This window comes from Pinus tabuliformis, chromosome 8 (genome assembly GCF_031772625.1).
Source record: "Pinus tabuliformis cultivar Carrire ecotype Pingquan chromosome 8, CPIR1, whole genome shotgun sequence".
In the NCBI taxonomy this organism is placed as follows: Eukaryota; Viridiplantae; Streptophyta; class Pinopsida; order Pinales; family Pinaceae; genus Pinus; species Pinus tabuliformis.
This window is the reverse complement of record NC_142294.1, coordinates 388,346,926-388,374,455: the sequence shown is the minus strand read 5'-3', so window position 1 is coordinate 388,374,455 and position 27,530 is coordinate 388,346,926.

Genomic DNA, 27,530 nt, shown 5'->3' with positions numbered 1-27,530 from the left:
TCCCTGCCCAATTCACATTTTTAAAGCCCTGAAGCTTCACTCCCTCTATCCGTCTGTACCAAAATCCATACTGAGATGTGCCTCTGAGGTATCTCAGCACATGCTTCACTACCTTCCAAAACAGCTTGGTAGGTTGAACCATAGCTTGACTCAGCTAGTTCACCGCAAAGCATAAGTCTAGTAATGTGTTCACCAGATACATAAGTGAACCCACAAGTTGTCGATAAATAGTAGTAGCTACTACCTCACCTGAAGTAGCATCCTCCTTCCTCCAGTTCCCAACTAGAGGAGTTTGCATGGGCTTGCACTTCTCCATGTGGAACTGCTTGAGTATCTCATTAGCATACTTGCCTTGAGACACAAAAACTTCCCCATCTTTCTACCACACCTCCATGCCTAGAAAATAGTGCATAAGACCCATGTATTTCATTTCAAACTCTCTTGCAAGGTCCTCCTTGCAAGACTGGATCAGCTTATCATCACCTGTCAAAATCAGATCATCAATATAAAGAAGAATGATCAATCGCTTACCTTCTACCATGATGTGGTAAAGGTTAGCATCTACTTCACTCTTGGTGAAGCCCAACCCAGTGAAATAGTTGTCGATCCTGGTGTACCAAGAATGAGGTGCTTGCTTCAGCCTATACAAAGCCCTCTTGAGTCGGCACACATGCAACTCATGATCGAAGGTCTCGAAACCTTTTGGCTGCTCAATGTACACCTCCTCCTCAACCTTCCCATTGAGGAATGTTGTCTTCACGTCCATCTAATGGATCTTCCAACCCTTCTGAGATGATAGTGCCAACATTGATCTGATAGATGAGTACCTTGCTACAGGAGCAAAGGTCTCATCGTAGTCGATCCCCTCGACCTGTGAGAAACCAAGGACAACAAACCTTGCCTTATGTTTCTCAACACTGCCATCACTGCCTTCTTTACCTTGTAAATCCATCTAGAACTCACCAGTGACTTGTCCTGAGGTCTTGGGACAACATCCCAAACACAGTTCCAAATGATGGAGTCGTACTCCTCCACCATTGCATCAACCCAAACTGGTTGCTACATTGCCTCCTCGAATGAAGAAGACTCGGACTCTACACACTCCCCAACTAGGGCCATGAAACCAGTGTACCGCTCAGGTGACCTCCTCTGTCTGCGCTGAGAAGATGGTTGTCCCACATTCTCCTGCGCATCCAGCATCAACCTATCAGCTTCCCTTGAGTGTTTCCATGCATCTCTGGAAGTCTCCACATGAGTGGATGTCTCCACTCCCGAATCCTCTGCATGCAGCTGCTCCACATCAATCTGAGGCTCCTCCTCCTTAGGAACTGAAAGTTCCTCATCTGCATGCAACTTGAGCTCCCTCTCATGTGATACTCGCATGGCTTTCTGCTTGTCGAACTCCATATTTTTGCGTACCACTGTCCTCTGACAGGTAGGCAAGAACACCCAATAGTTGTGGGGTGTATCCGTGTACCCCATAAGTATTCCCAACTCAGCTTTTGGATCTAGCTTCTTCTGGTAATCTTTGGTCACATGGCAGTAAACCGATGATCCAAATATTCAGAAGTGACTCACGTCTGGTCGCTTCTCGGAAAATTCCTCCATAGGTGTCTTCATTCCCAGTATACAGTGCGGGCTTCTGTTCTACAAGTATACTACTGTATTGCATGCCTCAACCCACAAATGCAGTGGTAGGCTTTGTTCATGCAACATCACTCGAGTTGCTCCCACAATCGATATGTTCTTCTTTTTGCCTCCCCATTCTGCTGTGGGTTATGGGGTGTCATCAACTCCTGTTTAATTCATTATGCAACGCAGAAGTCCTTAAACTCTTGGGAGACATACTCTCCACCATTGTCACTACGCAAGGATTTTATTTTCTTTCCAAATTCTTTCTCTGCCAAGGCTTTAAACTCACAAAACCCCAAGAAGGGTTGATCCTTCTTTTGCATAAAGTAGATCCAGCATCTACGAGAAAAATCATCAATAAATATAACATAGTATCTTTGTTTAGCAGTGGAGGCTATAGAGAATGGTCCACAAACATCTGAGTGAACTCGCTCTAGGATTGCTCACTCAGGATTGCTCCAACTCTACTGTCTCGATCTAGAAAGGAAGATTTCGCATACTTACCCAAGGTACAACCTTTGCATGTATCTGTATGCTCCTGTTTTCCCTTGGGAAGTCCAGTAGAAATCTGCTGCATGATCTTCAGGGATCCATGGTGCAAGTGTCCCAATCTTCTATGCCATAGATCGCCAACGTCTTCGCTCTACACCATCTCAGCTTTGGAACTCAATGTAGCACAGTCATCGACCTCCAGTTTGTAGAGATTATTTACTTGAATCTTGATTCGCTTAGTCTGTCCAGTGCTGATATGCCTCAGGAATACCTTTCCTTTACTAAAGACTACATCATAGCCTTTATCTTCTAGCATAGTAATGAACACAAGATTCTTCTTCAGACCTGGTACATACTTTACATCAGTTAGGGTGAGAAGAGCTCCATGCTCCCTCTGAAACACAACCATACCTTCACCTGAAACATGGTACTTTCCATCATCTCCCATCTCGATCTGCATCTGGAGATCCTTCTCCTCTAAGGTACTGAAAAAATTCTTGTCACCTGACATGTGGAATGAAGATCCACTGCCTAGGTACCAAACACATCCCACCATGGATGAAACCATGCATGCAATGAGAGAGAAATCCAACTCAAACTGTGAGGCCAGTGCCTCACCATCAGATCCCTTCAAAGATCCCTTCTTGGATTTCTTTTGTGGAAAATTCATAGCATCATGGCCCACTTCATGACAATGAAAGCATTGCACTTTCGATTTGTCAAACTTCTTCCTGTTGGCATTATGGTTCAGGTGTTGTCCTTGATGGCAACCCATTCAGGTGGTAGATCACTGTTCTTCATGTCAGCAGCAAAGATTGATGATCAGCTCTTAATTTATTGAAAAATTTAAGAAGGACGCAGGTACACCTTTCAGAAAGTGCGTACCCGCAGGTAATCCATGCATAGACCGCGTCCAGGGACGCAGTCTAGTCGTTCAGAAGGTGCGTCCACCCAGTGCACACTTTTTAAGGCAGAGAAAAGCACACGTGGGGGTTTCTTGTGATTTACTCCTGGTATCTAGCCGACGGTATTGTGTTTTTAAGGTGTCGGCTCGTGGTATTGTTCCTTGATTTGAGGAGGAGCTTGCCTATATAAAGCAAAGGAGATCATTTGGTTTGAGCATGTCTTTGTTGAATATCTTATGGGGTGAGATCTGGTCTCGATCTGATCAAGGCGAATCTATTAATGGACCGAGATCTCTTGCCGCATGTTCAGATCTGTGGATCTGATTGTCTGGGTTACTTCTGAAGTCTTGAAATCATCTATGCCCGGAGGGACGCAGGTGCAGTAAGGGTTCAGGTGCGTCCGGGACGCAGGAGCGAAGCGTTTCAGGTGCGCCGGGACGCAGGCGCAGAAGGGTTCAGGTGCGCCGGGACGCAGGCAGTTCAATAGACTCAGTGCGAGGGACGCAGGCTAGCAGTTGAGCAGGGTGCGTCCGGGACGCAGGCTAGCAGTTGAGCAGGGTGCGTCCAGGGACTCAGGCCAGCAGTTGAGCAGGGTGAGTCCGGGACTCAGGCTAGCAGTTGAGCAGGGTGAGTCCGGACTCAGGCTAGCAGTTGAGCAGGGTGCTTCCTTCTCTTAAAATCTTTGTTTATCACTGTTGTGTTCTGGGTTTGGTCCTATTATTGTTGATCTGGTTACTACAGTTGATTGGGTAATTCTCTTACACTTGATGATCAATTGATGCTTATGGATCCAGTTTGAAAATTTATGAAAAGTGGTCCTTGTATGAAAAGAAGTAGGGGGTTGTAGCTCCCTTCCAGGAGAGACTGGAAAACGAGAGAGAGTTGTAGCTCTCTGCAGGTTGCAGCCTGCGTACTGGTAAAGGACTGCACCAGTACAAAACCATTGTAAAAGGAGTTTCCAATTTGAAAGAAGATAGAGACATATTGCAGCATGTGGTTTTCTCCCACATTGGGTTTCCACCTTACATCTTGTGTTCTTTGGTGTGACTATCTGTTTCTTTTGTTCATGTTCATTATTTTATGGTACTGACATGCAAAAATAATTCAAAGAACAAATAAAGAAGATTTATTAAACGAATTATATAATACTGATTCACCCCCCCCCCCCCCTCTCAGTATTATTTCCAACAATTGGTATCAGAGCAGGTCCTTCAGAGAAGCTTGATCGCTTGAAGGTAGATCGTTCATCATGAGCAACTACGAGAGAGAAGCATCAATCAGGCCACCTGTTTTTGATGGGACAAACTTCAATTATTGGAAGGTAAGAGTTACTGCATATCTTCAATCTCTTGGTACAGAAGTTTGGGACATTGTAGAAACAGGCTACGCTTTTCCTTCAGCTACTCCTACAGATGCAGCAGAGAAGAAGAAGTATGAAACAAATGCGAAAGCAGTCAGTACTCTATTAGGAAGTATATCCCAAACAGAATTCATGAAGGTAATGCACTTCAAATCCGCAAAAGAGATATGGGACAAAATGGTCACAAGCTATGAAGGAGATGAACAGGTAAAGCGTGCTAAACTTCAAACTCTCAGGATTCAGTATGAGACTCTCAAGATGTATAATGATGAAAGTGTGGCTAATTATTTTCTTCGGGTAGATGAGATTGTTAATTGTATGAAAAAATTGGGTGAAGAAATAAAAGAGGCTACAGTAATTGAAAAGGTTCTAAGATCATTGTCCCCGAGGTTTGAATCTAAAGTGTCTGCAATAGAAGAAAAGGAAAATCTCCGAATTCTCACTATGTCTCAGGTACATGGAATTCTAACTGCTTATGAAATGAGAAAGGGAGGTCCATCAGATAGAAGGGAAGCTGCTTTCAAGGCATCAGGCAAAGAAGATTATTATGAAGCAAGCCATGTTCCAGAAGAAGAGGAAGAAGAATCAAATTTTGTCATAAATCTTCAAAGGGGTTCTAGAAGGTTCAGAGGTAAGCTACCTTTCAAATGATTTGCTTGTGGAAGAGTAGGTCATTATGCTGCAAAATGTCCCTATAAGGATAAATGAAAGGAACCTGCTAGATGGAACAAGAAACAAAGTGCAAATAAGAAAAGCTACTACACCCATGAAGATAGTGATGGTTTATCAAACAGTGATGAAGATGAACAAGGTAATAAATATAAGTTGTTAATGGCATTTGAAGATGATGATTATGAGGATGCTGTAGATGTGAATAACCTCTATGATGAAATTACTAGACTCAAGAGATGTATAGAAGAAAAGAATGTGATCATTGATACTCTACAATTTCAAATTGATGAAAAGGAAAAACATCTTGAAAAACTAGAAGGTGAAATTGTTGGTCTCAGAAAAGAAATTGAGAAAACAAAAGCTATTAATCTTAAGTTTGTCAAAGGATCTGAAACTTTGGATGAGATTATCAATGTGCAGCGGTCTCCTCTAAACAAGACAGGTTTGGGTTATAATGGAGAAACCTCTCAAGCATCCACCTCAAAAATTTATCTTGATGCGGCAAGAAGAAATGAGCAGAAGAACAATGAAGATAATCAGGTAAAGCAGGGACGAAATACAAACAGAAACTATCAGGGGCAATCCATCTTAAGGGTGAACAAAAGCTACAACCAGCCACAGGTAAAATCTTCTCAGTTTGGTTCAAGAATAGATGAAAATAGAAATTACAATCAGTTGGCAGGTAGATTCAATAACCGCAGAAGCTTCTTCAATGGACAATGCTTTTCTTGCCATAACTTTGGTCACAAAGCAGCTCAATGTGTTGCATATAAAACGATCATGACTAGGGAAGCTCAAAAACAAAGAAGTATGACGGGGATTACAAAAAGGACCTATAACAACTTTTCGGCTCTTGAAAATGAAGTTGAATGTTCCATTTGCAATAATTTTGGTCATGAAGACTCTGAATGCAGGAGCAGGTTTCAGGAGAGAAAGGAACAAGCCTCAAGCACCAAAACATGGAGAATAAAGGAACCTCAAACAGAAAGATGTGGGATTGCATTTTATGCAGAGGGACAGGAAAATATATGGTACATTGACAGTGGATGTTCGAAGCATATGACAGGTGATAAAGAAAAACTTGAGTCTTATTCTACTTTAGAAAAGGGAAAGAAAGTCTCTTTTGGAAATGATACTCCTGCAACTATAAAAGGAAAAGGTATTTCTCCTTTAAAAGAAAATGTCAAGGCTGGAAATGTTTTGTATGTTGATGGATTAAAGCATAATCTACTAAGTGTCAGCTAGATGTGTGATCAAAGAACCGAGGTTATATTCAGATCAAATGGATGTCTTGTTCGTGATCTTGATACAGGTAAAACAGTGCTCAAAGGCAAAAGAACTCCAAATAATCTGTACATATTTGAAGAAGGACAACAACAATGCTATCTAAGCAAGGATGAAGAGCACTGGTTATGGCATCGAAGGTTGGGACATCTAAGCTTCTCACAAATAAGGAAAGCATGCAAATATCAGGCAGTTCGCGATCTTCCAGATATCAAAATTCCTGACAACACCATATGCAAATAATGTCAGTTTGGAAAACAAACCAGAACTAACTTTCCAGAGAAAGAAGGATCAGCTAGCATGCCTCTTGAGCTAGTACATACAGATACATGCGGTCCTTTCAGAAAAAGGACACCTCGAGGAGAAGAATACTTGATATTATTCATTGACGATTTCTCCAGGTTTGTTTGGTTAGGACTTATGAAGCACAAAGATGAAGCATTCGAAAAATTCAAATCCTTCAAAGCCTTGGTTGAAAATGAATCAGGTCACAAAATTAAGTGCCTCAGATCCGACAGAGGTGGGGAATTTACTTCAAATGAGTTTTTCGATTTCTGTGAAGAACATGGGATAAGAAGAGAATTCTCTACAGCAAGAACTCCCCAGCAAAATGGAGTTGTGGAAAGAATGAACAGAACAATCCAACAAATGGCTCGTGCTATGCTTGATGAATCAGGAACTCCCGCAACTTTCTGGGGTGAAGCTGCACATGTTGCGGTTATTATTCTCAACAAAACAAATGTCCGGGTAAACAGCACTCAAACTCCTCATGAGCTCTGGAGTGGTAAAACTCCTTCGGTAAGCACTTCAAAATCTTTGGGAGCAAATGCTATATCAAGAATACTGATGAGCAGCTTGGCAAACTTGAACCTAGAGCAGATGAAGGCATTCTTCTTGGTTACTCTCCACATAGCAAAGCATACAAGTGCTACAATAAAAGACTTGGCAGAATTGTTGACAGCATTGATGTGGTGGTTGATGAGAAGGGATACATTCCTAGGCAAGTACATCAGGAAGATATCGAAGAAGATGAAGGCTACCCTCAAATACAGAATGATGAAGAAGAAGAACCTCAAGAAGAACCAGAGGAGCAAACAAGAATAGAAGAAAAGACTTCATCCAGATATGTTCAGAAAAACCATCCAGAATCTCAGATTATGGGACAGAAAGAAGCAGGTGTACAAACTAGAAGAACAGTTGCAGAAGCCTCAAGCTATTTGGCATTACTCTCCTCGACTGAACCACAAAATGTGACGGAAGCATGCAAAGATGAATGTTGGGTGAAAGCAATGGATGAAGAACTTGAGCAGATCGAAAAGAACAACACTTGGGAGCTAGTTCCTAGACCAAAAGTTAAGAATGTTATCGGGACAAAATGGGTCTTCAAAAACAAATTGAATGAAAATGGAGAAGTAATTAGAAACAAAGCCAGACTTGTTTGTAAAGGGTACGCACAGCAAGAAGGAATAGACTTTGAAGAAACTTTTGCTCCTGTTGCAAGACTTGAGGCCATCCGAATGTTCCTTGCTCTCTCAAGTTTTCAAAACTTCAAATTATTTCAAATGGACGTGAAATCAGCCTTTCTAAATGGAGACTTGGAAGAAGAAGTGTACATTGAACAGCCAGATGGGTTTATTCTTGGAAATGATCCAAGCCTCGTATGCAGATTGAAAAAGGCCCTCTATGGTCTCAAACAAGCTCCAAGGGCTTGGTACTACCGCTTGGACAAATATCTTCATCAACAAGGGTTCTCAAAAGGTTCAGCAGATAGCAATCTTTATATAAAAGTTGAAAATGAAAAATTTCTAATTCTTGTTGTGTATGTAGATGACATTATTTTTGGCAGCAATGAAGAAGCTATGAGTCAAAGCTTTGCCTCGGTCATGCAGAAAGAATTTGAAATGTCCTTACTAGGAGAACTGACATATTTCCTTGGTTTGCAAATCCAACAAAAGGAAGAAGGAATCTTTTTATCTCAAACAGATTTTGAAGAAATATGGCATGGAAGATGCAAAACCAGTATGTACACCCATGGTCACAGGATGTAGCCTCAGTGCAAATGATGAATCTGCAGCAGTACATCAACCAACCGATAGATATATGATTGGAAGTTTACTTTATTTGACAGGTACCCGACCAGATATCATGCATGCAGTTGGAATAGTTGGAAGATTTCAAGCAAATCCGAAAGAGACTCATCTTCAGGCAGTGAAGAGAATTTTCAAATATCTTCAAGGGACTCAAAATTATGGCTTATGGTATCCTAGAGATACAGATCTTACACTTCATGCTTATACAGATGCAGATTGGGCCGGAAGCGTGGATGACAGGAAAAGAACAAGTGGTGGTGCGTTCTTTATGGGTTCCAGACTGGTATCTTGGTTCAGCAAGAAACAGAGTTCAATTGCCTTGTCTACAGCTGAAGCGGAATATGTTGCTGCTGCATCTTGTTGCACCCAACTCCTTTGGATGATGCAGACATTACAGGATTTTCAAATCACTTATACACCACCAATCCCTATCTTATGTGACAACACAAGTGCAATCAGCATCTCAAAGAATCTTGTTATGCATTCAAAAACCAAGCACATACCAATCAAGTACCATTTTCTCCGGGAACAAGTACTTGAATAGAAGGTCAAATTGGAGTATGTTCCTTCTAAGGAACAAGTTGCTGATATTTTCACCAAACCATTGCCCAGGGACACTTTTGAATACCTCAGGCAAAAGCTGGGGCTTGTTGATGCATCATCTTATTGTTGAACCTCTTCTTATTGGTGATACAGGCTCAGGGGGAGCACATAATGCATTGTTGGCATTATGGAGGATGGTCAGAAGGAGATCTTGGAAATTGCTGCAATATGTCTCTATCTCTTTCATGGTAGATTATGGTTCGTCGCTGCAGATCTGGTTCATATTCAGGAGGAGCATGATCTTAGGGGGAGCATACCCTTTGCCCTTGATGTCAAAGGGGGAGAATGAAGCTGAAGATTATGAGGTTTCCATCAAGTCCAAAGGGGGAGATTGTTGGCATTATGGTTCAGGTGTTGTCCTTGATGGCAACCCATTCAGGTGGTAGATCACTGTTCTTCATGTCAGTAGCAAAGATTGATGATCAGCTCTTAATTTATTGAAAAATTTAAGAAGGACGCAGGTACACCTTTCAGAAAGTGCGTACCCGCAGGTAATCCATGCATAGACCGCGTCCAGGGACGCAGTCCAGCCGTTCAGAAGGTGCGTCCACCCAGTGCACACTTTTTAAGGCAGAGAAAAGCACACGTGGGGGTTTCTTGTGATTTACTCCTGGTATCTAGCCGACGGTATTGTGTTTTTAAGGTGTCGGCTCGTGGTATTGTTCCTTGATTTGAGGAGGAGCTTGCCTATATAAAGCAAAGGAGATCATTTGGTTTGAGCATGTCTTTGTTGAATATCTTATGGGGTGAGATCTGGTCTAGATCTGATCAAGGCAAATCTATTAATGGACCGAGATCTCTTGGCGCATGTTCAGATCTGTGGATCTGATTGTCTGGGTTACTTCTGAAGTCTTGAAATCATCTATGCCCGGAGGGACGCAAGTGCAGTAAGGGTTCAGGTGCGTCCGGGACGCAGGAGCGAAGCGTTTCAGGTGCGCCGGGACGCAGGCGCAGAAGGGTTCAGGTGCGCCGGGACGCAGGCAGTTCAATAGACTCAGTGCGAGGGACGTAGGCTAGCAGTTGAGCAGGATGCGTCCGGGACGCAGGCTAGCAGTTGAGCAGGGTACGTCCAGGGACTCAAGCCAGCAGTTGAGCAGGGTGAGTCCGGGACTCAGGCTAGCAGTTGAGCAGGGTGAGTCCGGACTCAGGCTAGCAGTTGAGTAGGGTGCTTCCTTCTCTTAAAATCTTTGTTTATCACTGTTGTGTTCTGAGTTTGGTCCTATTATTGTTGATCTGGTTACTACAGTTGATTGGGTAATTCTCTTACACTTGATGATCAATTGATTCTTATGGATCCAGTTTGAAAATTTATGAAAAGTGGTCCTTGTATGAAAAGAAGTAAGGGGTTGTAGCTCCCTTCCAGGAGAGACTGGAAAACGAGAGAGAGTTGTAGCTCTCTGCAGGTTGCAGCCTGCGTACTAGTAAAGGACTGCACCAGTACAAAACCATTGTAAAAGGAGTTTCTAATTTGAAAGAAGATAGAGACATATTGCAGCATGTGGTTTTCTCCCACATTGGGTTTCCACCTTACATCTTGTGTTCTTTGGTGTGACTATCTGTTTCTTTTGTTCATGTTCATTATTTTATGGTACTGACATGCAAAAATAATTCAAAGAACAAATAAAGAAGATTTATTAAACGAATTATATAATACTGATTCACCCCCCCCCTCTCAGTATTATTTCCAACAATTGGTATCAGAGTAGGTCCTTCAGAGAAGCTTGATCGCTTGAAGGTAGATCGTTCATCATGAGCAACTACGAGAGAGAAGCATCAATCAGGCCACCCGTTTTTGATGGGACAAACTTCAATTATTGGAAGGTAAGAGTTACTGCATATCTTCAATCTCTTGGTACAGAAGTTTGGGACATTGTAGAAACAGGCTACGCTTTTCCTTCAGCTACTCCTACAGATGCAGCAGAGAAGAAGAAGTATGAAACAAATGCGAAAGCAGTCAGTACTCTATTAGGAAGTATATCCCAAACAGAATTCATGAAGGTAATGCACTTCAAATCCGCAAAAGAGATATGGGACAAAATGGTCACAAGCTATGAAGGAGATGAACAGGTAAAGCGTGCTAAACTTCAAACTCTCAGGATTCAGTATGAGACTCTCAAGATGTATAATGATGAAAGTGTGGCTAATTATTTTCTTCGGGTAGATGAGTTTGTTAATTGTATGAAAAATTTGGGTGAAGAAATAAAAGAGGCTACAGTAATTGAAAAGGTTCTAAGATCATTGTCCCCCAAGTTTGAATCTAAAGTGTCTGCAATAGAAGAAAAGGAAAATCTCCGAATTCTCACTATGTCTCAGCTACATGGAATTCTAACTGCTTATGAAATGAGAAAGGGAGGTCCATCAGATAGAAGGGAAGCTGCTTTCAAGGCATCAGGCAAAGAAGATTATTATGAAGCAAGCCATGTTCCAGAAGAAGAGGAAGAAGAATCAAATTTTGTCAGAAATCTTCAAAGGGGTTCTGGAAGGTTCAGAGGTAAGCTACCTTTCAAATGATTTGCTTGTGGAAGAGTAGGTCATTATGCTGCAAAATGTCCCTATAAGGATAAAGGAAAGGAACCTGCTAGATGGAACAAGAAACAAAGTGCAAATAAGAAAAGCTACTACACCCATGAAGATAGTGATGGTTTATCAAACAGTGATGAAGATGAACAAGGTAATAAATATAAGTTGTTAATGGCATTTGAAGATGATGATTATGAGGATGCTGTAGATGTGAATAACCTCTATGATGAAATTACTAGACTCAAGAGATGTATAGAAGAAAAGAATGTGATCATTGATACTCTACAATTTCAAATTGATGAAAAGGAAAAACATCTTGAAAAACTAGAAGGTGAAATTGTTGGTCTCAGAAAAGAAATTTAGAAAACAAAAGCTATTAATCTTAAGTTTGTCAAAGGATCTGAAACTTTGGATGAGATTATCAATGTGCAGCGGTCTCCTCTAAACAAGACAGGTTTGGGTTATAATGGAGAAACCTCTCAAGCATCCACCTCAAAAAGTTATCTTGATGCGGCAAGAAGAAATGAGCAGAAGAACAATGAAGATAATCAGGTAAAGCAGGGACGAAATACAAACAGAAACTATCAGGGGCAATCCATCTTAAGGGTGAACAAAAGCTACAACCAGCCACAGGTAAAATCTTCTCAGTTTGGTTCAAGAATAGATGAAAATAGAAATTACAATCAGTTGGCAGGTAGATTCAATAACCGCAGAAGCTTCTTCAATGGACAATGCTTTTCTTGCCATAACTTTGGTCACAAAGCAGCTCAATGTGTTGCATATAAAACGATCATGACTAGGGAATCTCAAAAACAAAGAAGTATGACGGGGATTACAGAAAGGACCTATAACAACTTTTCGGCTCTTGAAAATGAAGTTGAATGTTCCATTTGCAATAATTTTGGTCATGAAGACTCTGAATGCAGGAGCAGGTTTCAGGAGAGAAAGGAACAAGAGCAGAAAAAGGAACAAGCCTCAAGCACCAAAACATGGAGAATAAAGGAACCTCAAACAGAAAGATGTGGGATAGCATTTTATGCAGAGGGACAGGAAAATCTATGGTACATTGACAGTGGATGTTCGAAGCATATGACAGGTGATAAAGAAAAACTTGAGTCTTATTCTACTTTAGAAAAGGGAAAGAAAGTCTCTTTTGGAAATGATACTCCTGCAACTATAAAAGGAAAAGGTATTGCTCCTTCAAAGAAAATGTCAAGGCTGGAAATGTTTTGTATGTTGATGGATTGAAGCATAATCTACTAAGTGTCAGCCAGATGTGTGATCAAAGAACCGAGGTTATATTCAGATCAAATGGATGTCTTGTTCGTGATCTTGATACAGGTAAAACAGTGCTCAAAGGAAAAAGAACTCCAAATAATCTGTACATATTTGAAGAAGGACAACAACAATGCTATCTAAGCAAGGATGAAGAGCACTGGTTATGGCATCGAAGGTTGGGACATCTAAGCTTCTCACAAATAAGGAAAGCATGCAAATATCAGGCAGTTCGCGATCTTCCAGATATCAAAATTCCTGACAACACCATATGCAAATAATGTCAGTTTGGAAAACAAACCAGAACTAACTTTCCAGAGAAAGAAGGATCAGCTAGCATGCCTCTTGAGCTAGTACATACAGATACATGCGGTCCTTTCAGAAAAAGGACACCTCGAGGAGAAGAATACTTGATATTATTCATTGACGATTTCTCCAGGTTTGTTTGGTTAGGACTTATGAAGCACAAAGATGAAGCATTCGAAAAATTCAAATCCTTCAAAGCCTTGGTTGAAAATGAATCAGGTCACAAAATTAAGTGCCTCAGATCCGACAGAGGTGGGGAATTTACTTCAAATGAATTTTTCGATTTCTGTGAAGAACATGGGATAAGAAGAGAATTCTCTACAGCAAGAACTCCCCAGCAAAATGGAGTTGTGGAAAGAATGAACAGAACAATCCAACAAATGGCTCGTGCTATGCTTGATGAATCAGGAACTCCCGCAACTTTCTGGGGTGAAGCTGCACATGTTGCAGTTATTATTCTCAACAAAAAAAATGTCCGGGTAAACAGCACTCAAACTCCTCATGAGCTCTGGAGTGGTAAAACTCCTTCGGTAAAGCACTTCAAAATCTTTGGGAGCAAATGCTATATCAAGAATACTGATGAGCAGCTTGGCAAACTTGAACCTAGAGCAGATGAAGGCATTCTTCTTGGTTACTCTCCACATAGCAAAGCATACAAGTGCTACAATAAAAGACTTGGCAGAATTGTTGACAGCATTGATGTGGTGGTTGATGAGAAGGGATACATTCCTAGGCAAGTACATCAGGAAGATATCGAAGAAGATGAAGGCTACCCTCAAAGACAGAATGATGAAGAAGAAGAACCTCAAGAAGAACCAGAGGAGCAAACAAGAATAGAAGAAAAGACTCCATCCAGATATGTTCAGAAAAACCATCCAGAATCTCAGATTATGGGACAGAAAGAAGCAGGTGTACAAACTAGAAGAACAGTTGCAGAAGCCTCAAGCTATTTGGCATTACTCTCCTCGACTGAACCACAAAATGTGAAAGAAGCATGCAAAGATGAATGTTGGGTGAAAGCAATGGATGAAGAACTTGAGCAGATCGAAAAGAACAACACTTGGGAGCTGGTTCCTAGACCAAAAGATAAGAATGTTATCGGGACAAAATGGGTCTTCAAAAACAAATTGAATGAAAATGGAGAAGTAATTAGAAACAAAGCCAGACTTGTTTGTAAAGGGTACGCACAGCAAGAAGGAATAGACTTTGAAGAAACTTTTGCTCCTGTTGCAAGACTTGAGGCCATCCGAATGTTCCTTGCTCTCTCAAGTTTTCAAAACTTCAAAGTATTTCAAATGGACGTGAAATCAGCCTTTCTGAATGGAGACTTGGAAGAAGAAGTGTACATTGAACAGCCAGATGGGTTTATTCTTGGAAATGATCCAAGCCTTGTATGCAGATTGAAAAAGGCCCTCTATGGTCTCAAACAAGCTCCAAGGGCTTGGTACTACCGCTTGGACAAATATCTTCATCAACAAGGGTTCTCAAAAGGTTCAGCAGATAGCAATCTTTATATAAAAGTTGAAAATGAAAAATTGCTAATACTTGTTGTGTATGTAGATGACATTATTTTTGGCAGCAATGAAGAAGCTATGAGTCAAAGCTTTGCCTCGGTCATGCAGAAAGAATTTGAAATGTCCTTACTAGGAGAACTGACATATTTCCTTGGTTTGCAAATCCAACAAAAGGAAGAAGGAATCTTTTTATCTCAAACAGATTTTGAAGAAATATGGCATGGAAGATGCAAAACCAGTATGTACACCCATGGTCACAGGATGTAGCCTCAGTGCAAATGATGAATCTGCAGCAGTACATCAACCAACCTACAGATCTATGATTGGAAGTTTACTTTATTTGACAGGTACCCGACCAGACATCATGCATGCAGTTGGAATAGTTGGAAGATTTCAAGCAAATCCGAAAGAGACTCATCTTCAGGCAGTGAAGAGAATTTTCAAATATCTTCAAGGGACTCAAAATTATGGCTTATGGTATCCTAGAGATACAGATCTTACACTTCATGCTTATACAGATGCAGATTGGGCCGGAAGCGTGGATGACAGGAAAAGCACAAGTGGTGGTGCGTTCTTTATGGGTTCCAGACTGGTATCTTGGTTCAGCAAGAAACAGAGTTCAATTGCCTTGTCTACAGCTGAAGCGGAATATGTTGCTGCTGCATCTTGTTGCACCCAACTCCTTTGGATGATGCAGACATTGCAGGATTTTCAAATCACTTGTACACCACCAATCCCTATCTTATGTGACAACACAAGTGCAATCAGCATCTCAAAGAATCCTGTTATGCATTCAAAAACCAAGCACATACCAATCAAGTACCATTTTCTCTGGGAACAAGTACTTGAACAGAAGGTCAAATTGGAGTATGTTCCTTCTAAGGAACAAGTTGCTGATATTTTCACCAAACCATTGCCCAGGGACACTTTTGAATACCTCAGGCAAAAGCTGGGGGTTGTTGATGCATCATCTTATTGTTGAACCTCTTCTTATTGGTGATACAGGCTCAGGGGGAGCACATAATGCATTGTTGGCATTATGGAGGATGGTCAGAAGGAGATCTTGGAAATTGCTGCAATATGTCTCTATCTCTTTCATGGTAGATTATGGTTCGTCGCTGCAGATCTGGTTCATATTCAGGAGGAGCATGATCTTAGGGGGAGCATACCCTTTGCCCTTGATGTCAAAGGGGGAGAATGAAGCTGAAGATTATGAGGTTGCCATCAAGTCCAAAGGGGGAGATTGTTGGCATTATGGTTCAGGTGTTGTCCTTGATGGCAACCCATTCAGGTGGTAGATCACTGTTCTTCATGTCAGCAGCAAAGATTGATGATCAGCTCTTAATTTATTGAAAAATTTAAGAAGGACGCAGGTACACCTTTCAGAAAGTGCGTACCCGCAGGTAATCCATGCATAGACCGCGTCCAGGGACGCAGTCCAGCCATTCAGAAGGTACGTCCACCCAGTGCACACTTTTTAAGGCAGAGAAAAGCACACGTGGGGGTTTCTTGTGATTTACTCCTGGTATCTAGCCGACGGTATTGTGTTTTTAAGGTGTCGGCTCGTGGTATTGTTCCTTGATTTGAGGAGGAGCTTGCCTATATAAAGCAAAGGAGATCATTTGGTTTGAGCATGTCTTTGTTGAATATCTTATGGGGTGAGATCTGGTCTAGATCTGATCAAGGCGAATCTATTAATGGACCGAGATCTCTTGGCGCATGTTCAGATCTGTGGATCTGATTGTCTGGGTTACTTCTGAAGTCTTGAAATCATCTATTCCCGGAGGGACGCAGGTGCAGTAAGGGTTCAGGTGCGTCCGGGACGCAGGAGCGAAGCGTTTCAGGTGCGCTGGGACGCAGGCGCAGAAGGGTTCAGGTGCGCCGGGACGCAGGCAGTTCAATAGACTCAGTGCGAGGGACGTAGGCTAGCAGTTGAGCAGGGTGCGTCCGGGACGCAGGCTAGCAGTTGAGCAGGGTGCGTCCAGGGACTCAGGCCAGCAGTTGAGTAGGGTGAGTCCGGGACTCAGGCTAGCAGTTGAGCAGGGTGAGTCCGGACTCAGGCTAGCAGTTGAGCAGGGTGCTTCCTTCTCTTAAAATCTTTGTTTATCACTGTTGTGTTCTGGGTTTGGTCCTATTATTGTTGATCTGGTTACTACAGTTGATTGGGTAATTCTCTTACACTTGATGATCAATTGATGCTTATGGATCCAGTTTGAAAATTTATGAAAAGTGGTCATTGTATGAAAAGAAGTAGGGGGTTGTAGCTCCCTTCCAGGAGAGACTGGAAAACGAGAGAGAGTTGTAGCTCTCTGTAGGTTGTAGCCTGCATACTGGTAAAGGACTGCACCAGTACAAAACCATTGTAAAAGGAGTTTCTAATTTGAAAGAAGATAGAGACATATTGCAGCATGTGGTTTTTCCCACATTGGGTTTCCACCTTACATCTTGTGTTCTTTGGTGTGACTATCTGTTTCTTTTGTTCATGTTCATTATTTTATGGTACTGACATGCAAAAATAATTCAAAGAACAAATAAAGAAGATTTATTAAACGAATTATATAATACTGATTCACCCCCCCCCTCTCAGTATTATTTCCAACAATTGGTATCAGAGCAGGTCCTTCAGAGAAGCTTGATCGCTTGTAGGTAGATCGTTCATCATGAGCAACTACGAGAGAGAAGCATCAATCAGGCCACCCGTTTTTGATGGGACAAACTTCAATTATTGGAAGGTAGGAGTTACTGCATATCTTCAATCTCTTGGTACAGAAGTTTGGGACATTGTAGAAACAGGCTACGCTTTTCCTTCAGCTACTCCTACAGATGCAGCAGAGAAGAAGAAGTATGAAACAAATGCGAAAGCAGTCAGTACTCTATTAGGAAGTATATCCCAAACAGAATTCATGAAGGTAATGCACTTCAAATCCGCAAAAGAGATATGGGACAAAATGGTCACAAGCTATGAAGGAGATGAACAGGTAAAGCGTGTTAAACTTCAAACTCTCAGGATTCAGTATGAGACTCTCAAGATGTATAATGATGAAAGTGTAGCTAATTATTTTCTTCGGGTAGATGAGATTGTTAATTGTATGAAAAATTTGGGTGAAGAAATAAAAGAGGCTACAGTAATTGAAAAGGTTCTAAGATCATTGTCCCCCAAGTTTGAATCTAAAGTGTCTGCAATAGAAGAAAAGGAAAATCTCCGAATTCTCACTATGTCTCAGCTACATGGAATTCTAACTGCTTATGAAATGAGAAAGGGAGGTCCATCAGATAGAAGGGAAGCTGCTTTCAAGGCATCAGGCAAAGAAGATTATTATGAAGCAAGCCATGTTCCAGAAGAAGAGGAAGAAGAATCAAATTTTGTCAGAAATCTTCAAAGGGGTTCTGGAAGGTTCAGAGGTAAGCTACCTTTCAAATGCTTTGCTTGTGGAAGAGTAGGTCATTATGCTGCAAAATGTCCCTATAAGGATAAAGGAAAGGAACCTGCTAGATGGAACAAGAAACAAAGTGCAAATAAGAAAAGCTACTACACCCATGAAGATAGTGATGGTTTATCAAACAGTGATGAAGATGAACAAGGTAATAAATATAAGTTGTTAATGGCATTTGAAGATGATGATTATGAGGATGCTGTAGATGTGAATAACCTCTATGATGAAATTACTAGACTCAAGAGATGTATAGAAGAAAAGAATGTGATCATTGATACTCTACAATTTCAAATTGATGAAAAGGAAAAACATCTTGAAAAACTAGAAGGTGAAATTGTTGGTCTCAGAAAAGAAATTGAGAAAACAAAAGCTATTAATCTTAAGTTTGTCAAAGGATCTGAAACTTTGGATGAGATTATCAATGTGCAGCGGTCTCCTCTAAACAAGACAGGTTTGGGTTATAATGGAGAAACCTCTCAAGCATCCACCTCAAAAAGTTATCTTGATGCGGCAAGAAGAAATGAGCAGAAGAACAATGAAGATAATCAGGTAAAGCAGGGACGAAATACAAACAGAAACTATCAGGGGCAATCCATCTTAAGGGTGAACAAAAGCTACAACCAGCCACAGGTAAAATCTTCTCAGTTTGGTTCAAGAATAGATGAAAATAGAAATTACAATCAGTTGGCAGGTAGATTCAATAACCGCAGAAGCTTCTTCAATGGACAATGCTTTTCTTGCCATAACTTTGGTCACAAAGCAGCTCAATGTGTTGCATATAAAACGATCATGAGTAGGGAAGCTCAAAAACAAAGAAGTATGACGGGGATTACAAAAAGGACCTATAACAACTTTTCGGCTCTTGAAAATGAAGTTGAATGTTCCATTTGCAATAATTTTGGTCATGAAGACTCTGAATGCAGGAGCAGGTTTCAGGAGAGAAAGGAACAAGAGCAGAAAAAGGAACAAGCCTCAAGCACCAAAACATGGAGAATAAAGGAACCTCAAACAGAAAGATGTGGGATTGCATTTTATGCAGAGGGACAGGAAAATCTATGGTACATTGACAGTGGATGTTCGAAGCATATGACAGGTGATAAAGAAAAACTTGAGTCTTATTCTACTTTAGAAAAGGGAAAGAAAGTCTCTTTTGGAAATGATACTCCTGCAACTATAAAAGGAAAAGGTATTGCTCCTTTAAAAGAAAATGTCAAGGCTGGAAATGTTTTGTATGTTGATGGATTAAAGCATAATCTACTAAGTGTCAGCCAGATGTGTGATCAAAGAACCGAGGTTATATTCAGATCAAATGGATGTCTTGTTCGTGATCTTGATACAGGTAAAACAATGCTCAAAGGCAAAAGAACTCCAAATAATCTGTACATATTTGAAGAAGGACAACAACAATGCTATCTAAGCAAGGATGAAGAGCACTGGTTATGGCATCGAAGGTTGGGACATCTAAGCTTCTCACAAATAAGGAAAGCATGCAAATATCAGGCAGTTCGCGATCTTCCAGATATCAAAATTCCTGACAACACCATATGCAAATAATGTCAGTTTGGAAAACAAACCAGAACTAACTTTCCAGAGAAAGAAGGAACAGCTAGCATGCCTCTTGAGCTAGTACATACAGATACATGCGGTCCTTTCAGAAAAAGGACACCTCGAGGAGAAGAATACTTGATATTATTCATTGACGATTTCTCCAGGTTTGTTTGGTTAGGACTTATGAAGCACAAAGATGAAGCATTCGAAAAATTCAAATCCTTCAATGCCTTGGTTGAAAATGAATCAGGTCACAAAATTAAGTGCCTCAGATCCGACAGAGGTGGGGAATTTACTTCAAATGAATTTTTCGATTTCTGTGAAGAACATGGGATAAGAAGAGAATTCTCTACAGCAAGAACTCCCCAGCAAAATGGAGTTGTGGAAAGAATGAACAGAACAATCCAACAAATGGCTCGTGCTATGCTTGATGAATCAGGAACTCCCGCAACTTTCTGGGGTGAAGCTGCACATGTTGCGGTTATTATTCTCAACAAAACAAATGTCCGGGTAAACAGCACTCAAACTCCTCATGAGCTCTGGAGTGGTAAAACTCCTTCGGTAAAGCACTTCAAAATCTTTGGGAGCAAATGCTATATCAAGAATATTGATGAGCAGCTTGGCAAACTTGAACCTAGAGCAGATGAAGGCATTCTTCTTGGTTACTCTCCACATAGAAAAGCATACAAGTGCTACAATAAAAGACTTGGCAGAATTGTTGACAGCATTGATGTGGTGGTTGATGAGAAGGGATACATTCCTAGGCAAGTACATTGGGAAGATATCGAAGAAGATGAAGGCTACCCTCAAATACAGAATGATGAAGAAGAAGAACCTCAAGAAGAACCAGAGGAGCAAACAAGAATAGAAGAAAAGACTTCATCCAGATATGTTCAGAAAAACCATCCAGAATCTCAGATTATGGGACAGAAAGAAGCAGGTGTACAAACTAGAAGAACAGTTGCAGAAGCCTCAAGCTATTTGGCATTACTCTCCTCGACTGAACCACAAAATGTGATGGAAGCATGCAAAGATGAATGTTGGGTGAAAGCAATGGATGAAGAACTTGAGCAGATCGAAGAGAACAACACTTGGGAGCTAGTTCCTAGACCAAAAGATAAGAATGTTATCGGGACAAAATGGGTCTTCAAAAACAAATTGAATGAAAATGGAGAAGTAATTAGAAACAAAGCCAGACTTGTTTGTAAAGGGTACGCACAGCAAGAAGGAATAGACTTTGAAGAAACTTTTGCTCCTGTTGCAAGACTTGAGGCCATCCGAATGTTCCTTGCTCTCTCAAGTTTTCAAAACTTCAAATTATTTCAAATGGACGTGAAATCAGCCTTTCTGAATGGAGACTTGGAAGAAGAAGTGTACATTGAACAGCCAGATGGGTTTATTATTGGAAATGATCCAAGCCTCGTATGCAGATTGAAAAAGGCCCTCTATGGTCTCAAACAAGCTCCAAGGGCTTGGTACTACCGCTTGGACAAATATCTTCATCAACAAGGGTTCTCAAAAGGTTCAGCAGATAGCAATCTTTATATAAAAGTTGAAAATGAAAAATTGCTAATTCTTGTTGTGTATGTAGATGACATTATTTTTGGCAGCAATGAAGAAGCTATGAGTCAAAGCTTTGCCTCGGTCATGCAAAAAGAATTTGAAATGTCCTTACTAGGAGAACTGACATATTTCCTTGGTTTGCAAATCCAACAAAAGGAAGAAGGAATCTTTTTATCTCAAACAGATTTTGAAGAAATATGGCATGGAAGATGCAAAACCAGTATGTACACCCATGGTCACAGGATGTAGCCTCAGTGCAAATGATGAATCTGCAGCAGTACATCAACCAACCTACAGATATATGATTGGAAGTTTACTTTATTTGACAGGTACCCGACCAGATATCATGCATGCAGTTGGAATAGTTGGAAGATTTCAAGCAAATCCGAAAGAGACTCATCTTCAGGCAGTGAAGAGAATTTTCAAATATCTTCAAGGGACTCAAAATTATGGCTTATGGTATCCTAGAGATACAGATCTTACACTTCATGCTTATACAGATGCAGATTGGGCCGGAAGCGTGGATGACAGGAAAAGAACAAGTGGTGGTGCGTTCTTTATGGGTTCCAGACTGGTATCTTGGTTCAGCAAGAAACAGAGTTCAATTGCCTTGTCTACAGCTGAAGCGAAATATGTTGCTGCTGCATCTTGTTGCACCCAACTCCTTTGGATGATGCAGACATTACAGGATTTTCAAATCACTTATACACCACCAATCCCTATCTTATGTGACAACACAAGTGCAATCAGCATCTCAAAGAATCCTGTTATGCATTCAAAAACCAAGCACATACCAATCAAGTACCATTTTCTCCGGGAACAAGTACTTGAACAGAAGGTCAAATTGGAGTATGTTCCTTCTAAGGAACAAGTTGCTGATATTTTCACCAAACCATTGCCCAGGGACACTTTTGAATACCTCAGGCAAAAGCTGGGGATTGTTGATGCATCATCTTATTGTTGAACCTCTTCTTATTGGTGATACAGGCTCAGGGGGAGCACATAATGCATTGTTGGCATTATGGAGGATGGTCAGAAGGAGATCTTGGAAATTGCTGCAATATGTCTCTATCTCTTTCATGGTAGATTATGGTTCGTCGCTACAGATCTGGTTCATATTCAGGAGGAGCATGATCTTAGGGGGAGCATACCCTTTGCCCTTGATGTCAAAGGGGGAGAATGAAGCTGAAGATTATGAGGTTGCCATCAAGTCCAAAGGGGGAGATTGTTGGCATTATGGTTCAGGTGTTGTCCTTGATGGCAACCCATTCAGGTGGTAGATCACTGTTCTTCATGTCAGCAGCAAAGATTGATGATCAGCTCTTAATTTATTGAAAAATTTAAGAAGGACGCAGGTACACCTTTCAGAAAGTGCGTACCCGTAGGTAATCCATGCATATACCGCGTCCAGGGGCGTAGTCCAGCCGTTCAAAAGGTGCGTCCACCCAGTGCACACTTTTTAAGGCAGAGAAAAGCACACGTGGGTGTTTCTTGTGATTTACTCCTGGTATCTAGCCGACGGTATTGTGTTTGTAAGGTGTCGGCTCGTGGTATTGTTCCTTGATTTGAGGAGGAGCTTGCCTATATAAAGCAAAGGAGATCATTTGGTTTGAGCATGTCTTTGTTGAATATCTTATGGGGTGAGATCTGGTCTAGATCTGATCAAGGCGAATCTATTAATGGACCGAGATCTCTTGGCGCATGTTTAGATCTGTGGATCTGATTGTCTGGGTTACTTCTGAAGTCTTGAAATCATCTATGCCCGGAGGGACGCAGGTGCAGTAAGGGTTCAGGTGCGTCCGAGACGCAGGAGCGAAGCGTTTCAGGTGCGCCGGGACGCAGGCGCAGAAGGGTTCAGGTGCGCCGGGACGCAGGCAGTTCAATAGACTCAGTGCGAGGGATGCAGGCTAGCAGTTGAGCAGAGTGCGTCCGGGATGCAGGCTAGCAGTTGAGCAGGGTGCGTCCAGGGACTCAGGCTAGCAGTTGAGCAGGGTGAGTCCGGGACTCAGGCTAGCAGTTGAGCAGGGTGAGTCCGGACTCAGGCTAGCAGTTGAGCAGGGTGCTTCCTTCTCTTAAAATCTTTGTTTATCACTGTTGTGTTCTGGGTTTGGTCCTATTATTGTTGATCTGGTTACTACAGTTGATTGGGTAATTCTCTTACACTTGATGATCAATTGATGCTTATGGATCCAGTTTGAAAATTTATGAAAAGTGGTCCTTGTATGAAAAGAAGTTGGGGGTTGTAGCTCCCTTCCAGGAGAGACTGGAAAACGAGAGAGAGTTGTAGCTCTCTGCAGGTTGCAGCCTGCGTACTGGTAAAGGACTGCACCAGTACAAAACCATTGTAAAAGGAGTTTCTAATTTGAAAGAAGAAAGAGACATATTGCAGCAGGTGGTTTTCTCCCACATTGGGTTTCCACCTTACATCTTGTGTTCTTTGGTGTGACTATCTGTTTCTTTTGTTCATGTTCATTATTTTATGGTACTGACATGCAAAAATAATTCAAAGAACAAATAAAGAAGATTTATTAAACGAATTATATAATACTGATTCACCCCCCCCCCCCCCCCCTCTCAGTATTATTTCCAACACTTCCCACCATGGGAAGAAATGGATTTGGGATGGGACGCCTTCCCTTTCCTTTTCCTCGCCTTACTCACTAAGGCTATATTTTCCTCATCATCTTTCTTTGATGAGGATCCATCTTTGGTGCTTCTTCTTATCTCCTCCTGCATCAGATCTGACCAAAGTCGTTCCCAATCTAGCAGTTTTTCTCTTCCATTTACCGAGTCTTGGTAGCTATGCCAGCTCTTAGGAAGACCAAGGAGCGCAAGACTCACCATGTCATCATCGGCTGTCATGATCCCTACACTTCCAAGCTCACCCCTGTAGGTGGTGAGCTTGTTCAGATATGTAGAGATCACGTTGCCCTTTTCACACTTGATTTTCCAAAGCTTGTCTTTTAGTGCCAGCTTCCTTTGATCGCTATTGTTCTGATATAGATCTTTCAATATTTTCCACATCGAAAATGGTGTCTCCTTCCCATGGAGACTCGAGACTATGTGGTCTTGAACTCCCTCCAGAAGGATTCTCCTTGCTCTATCCACACCTTTCTTCCATTCCGCCAATTCTGTAGCATTAGCTGTTGCCGGCTTGGGGACTCCTTGATCAATGAAGTCCTTTAGATCGTTATCCTCTAATACTACTTCCATGCGATCCTTCCAGGCTATATAATTCGAGCTGCCATCAAGGGCATACTCAAGTCTTAAACCATTGAATGCCATTGGTGAAATTGAGATGTGATAAGAACTCGATTTCTATAATCAAGAACTTCAACCTTTGAACTTCTCCCTTCTTTGTATACTGTTCTTCACTTTGATCACCTTTGCTCGGATACCATCTAGAAATTCCCATTGTAGATCAATAGATTATGCAATATACTAAAGCAAAATACAAGATCTACATCTACAACAAACTTGAGAAAGCTTAATCGATTATGAGCAAGATCAAATAGAAAACATATAATAGATGAATAGAAATCAATCACACATGAACACAGAAGAATACTCTGGGGAAAGCCTCAGCTAAAAACCTCGATCTCTGTATTATCATACAAGAGGAAATATGTTCAGATTACATAAAGAATCAGCTCACAAGCTATCCTGCTCTCTCTACTATCGAACAATACAGCTCACAGACTGAATAGACACAAGATATGCCTTCCCTCAGCCCTCCAAGCCTCCTATTTCCTTGTGCAATTTTCCTTGGGTCCAATGCTGCCACTTGTGTGAATTGGCCTCATCACACACTCACCAAACCCAAAAGTAACTACGCAATCTCTAAGGAATGAATTCCTTCTGCATGCAAGAGATATCCTCCATGGAATATTCCTGCAACTAATAGTACATTGTCCCATCATCTGATCTCAACTGGGTCTCTATCTGAACTGACATGCATGAGTTATTTATGAGAGAATATCCAGTTATCTAAAGTGTAGTAGTTACATGCATGCATGCATTAACTAACTGAACACACAATTAGTTCAAAAAACTATTTGAACTAATCTAACTGGACTTAACTCAGTTAACTGAGCTAACTAATTATGACTCATCCTTATCTCTTTAACTAAGGGATAAATTCCTCAATTAATGGGATAAATGTTGCATGTCCTCACATAGACTTCATGTTTGATTTTCTACAACTAATTAACTCAAGATGAATTAATTAATTATTTTACAAACAGCTGCTAAGATTAGATTCGAATTTTACTTCTCTATTTTAGTTCAGGGACTAACTAAAATAGGAAGGTATCCCGAAATGCTATTTATGGTAGTGCTATTTTTAGCACTTCTATATTTAGCATTTCTTGTTGCTATTTTCAACACAAAGGGGTAATTGTAGGAACGTGAGAACTTCTTTATTTCTTTATGGGAACAAGAGAAATGCTCTCATGCACCTTGGGAACGGGACGATTTCCCTCCAGTTCATGCAAAACAAAAGAAACCAGAAGAACCTGAGCAGTATGAGGTTCACTCTCTAACTGAAAGGTACGATTAACTGAAGGTGGAGTCAAGTCTACCATTTTCTCAACCAATGATTGGTTGAGAACGGACTCACGAGACTCACTTTCAGAGAGAGTGGGGTTGACCAAAGATGACTTTTGATCAATCACTAGATCAACTAGTGAAGGATCAGGGGAAAGCTTTCGATACCCAATCGGAAGATGAGGTTGAGAAGTTGTAAGGTTTTCCAACTCTTTGAAAGCTTCATCCATAAGAGGACAAAGGTGAATGGGATGATTAACTTCACACAACTTACAAGGAAATTTGACTTTTCCCTTTTTCCCATGAGATTTACTATTACTAGTTGAAGGTTTTTCACCAGCATGATCATCAGAGACTGATGAAAAAGGTTGATGTGAACCTGTGGACCACACTTATAAGACCTTTGGAAAACCAAGACAATTCCGAAGAAGGCGGTCACCCTTACATAACATGCAAGGTAATTTTACTTTCTAGAGCTTGTTGGAAGACTTATCTATATCATTTGCATCAGTAACCATAGTTTTTTTGTTTCCCCTTGCTTATTTCACTTCTTCTTCTTCCTCTTAGCTTCCTGGTTACTAGAATCCAGAATTTCACCAGGAGAAGAGGAAGAACGAGGCCAAGAAATAGGTGAAGAAGTCGAGGGGTCAACTTTAGGATCAGCATGAAGTTAATGTTGTTCATGTGGAGGAGAACTCTGCTGAAAAGAAGTTTGGACACTCGAAACCACCGAGGTCGAAAATAACCAAACTGGAAGACCAATGGTCATTCCAGGAAGGGACAACGTTTCCATATAAGGAGCACCACTATTTCCGAAAAAAGAAAAGGACTAGGATTCCCGTCAGAGGGGTTTCCTTGACTGGTAAACTCAGGAAATGTTTCCATCAATATCAACCTAAGATATACTAAAGAGTATTTCCACGAGAAGGATGAATTTTCCACAGCAATTAATTTTAGAATTTGAAACAAAAAATTTGCCTTTTCATGTTTTAAGAGTCGAGAAAAGGACGAAAAAGCGATGATTCTCAAATTGGGGTTTAAGAGCTATTTCCTTTAGGGAAAGCTCAAGGCATTTTCCAATCAATGTCTTAGGAAGGATCTGAACTACATATATGAATGAGTACACTGCATTATGGTCATGTTTCGGGCACTTCAGGGTATGTCACAGGGAAGTACAGGAGGCATGAAAAAATACTCCGTAATAATCCTCCATTATTTAATCCCAGGTGAAGATAAGAATGGTGTGTCTATCATGTGTCTACATTTCCATTCATGGCCTTCACCTAGACTTACGGTTGTTAGTCTTGGTCTAGTGCATGACACATGAAATAGAAAAACACAATTGTCACTCCTTTGTAATCAGGGGTGATCTAATCCAAGATTCGTCTTGATCAGGGACCATTCAGAACCCCCTTTTAGCTAGGGATTCTTCTATACATCAACAACTTCTTCTTCATGGGTCCTTTGGTTGGTTGATCAATGTTTCTCCTTGATGTTATGAAAGAGAGTTGAGCTTCTTCCTTTCATGGAAACAACCATCGATCACTTTTCTCATTAGTTTGTCATGTCATTCATTTCTTCATGGAAAGTGGCCTTCTTCATATCTAGAACCTTCATATGACTACTTCTTTCTCATCATGCTTCTTCCATCCATCACATGAGTGCTAGTTGTACTTTTATTTACAACTCTTGTTCGAGTAGCCCTGCATTATCCAGATATTATTCAAGAATTCAAAACATCATACTACATCAAATCATACCTTACTAGATGGATCTTCATCATGACA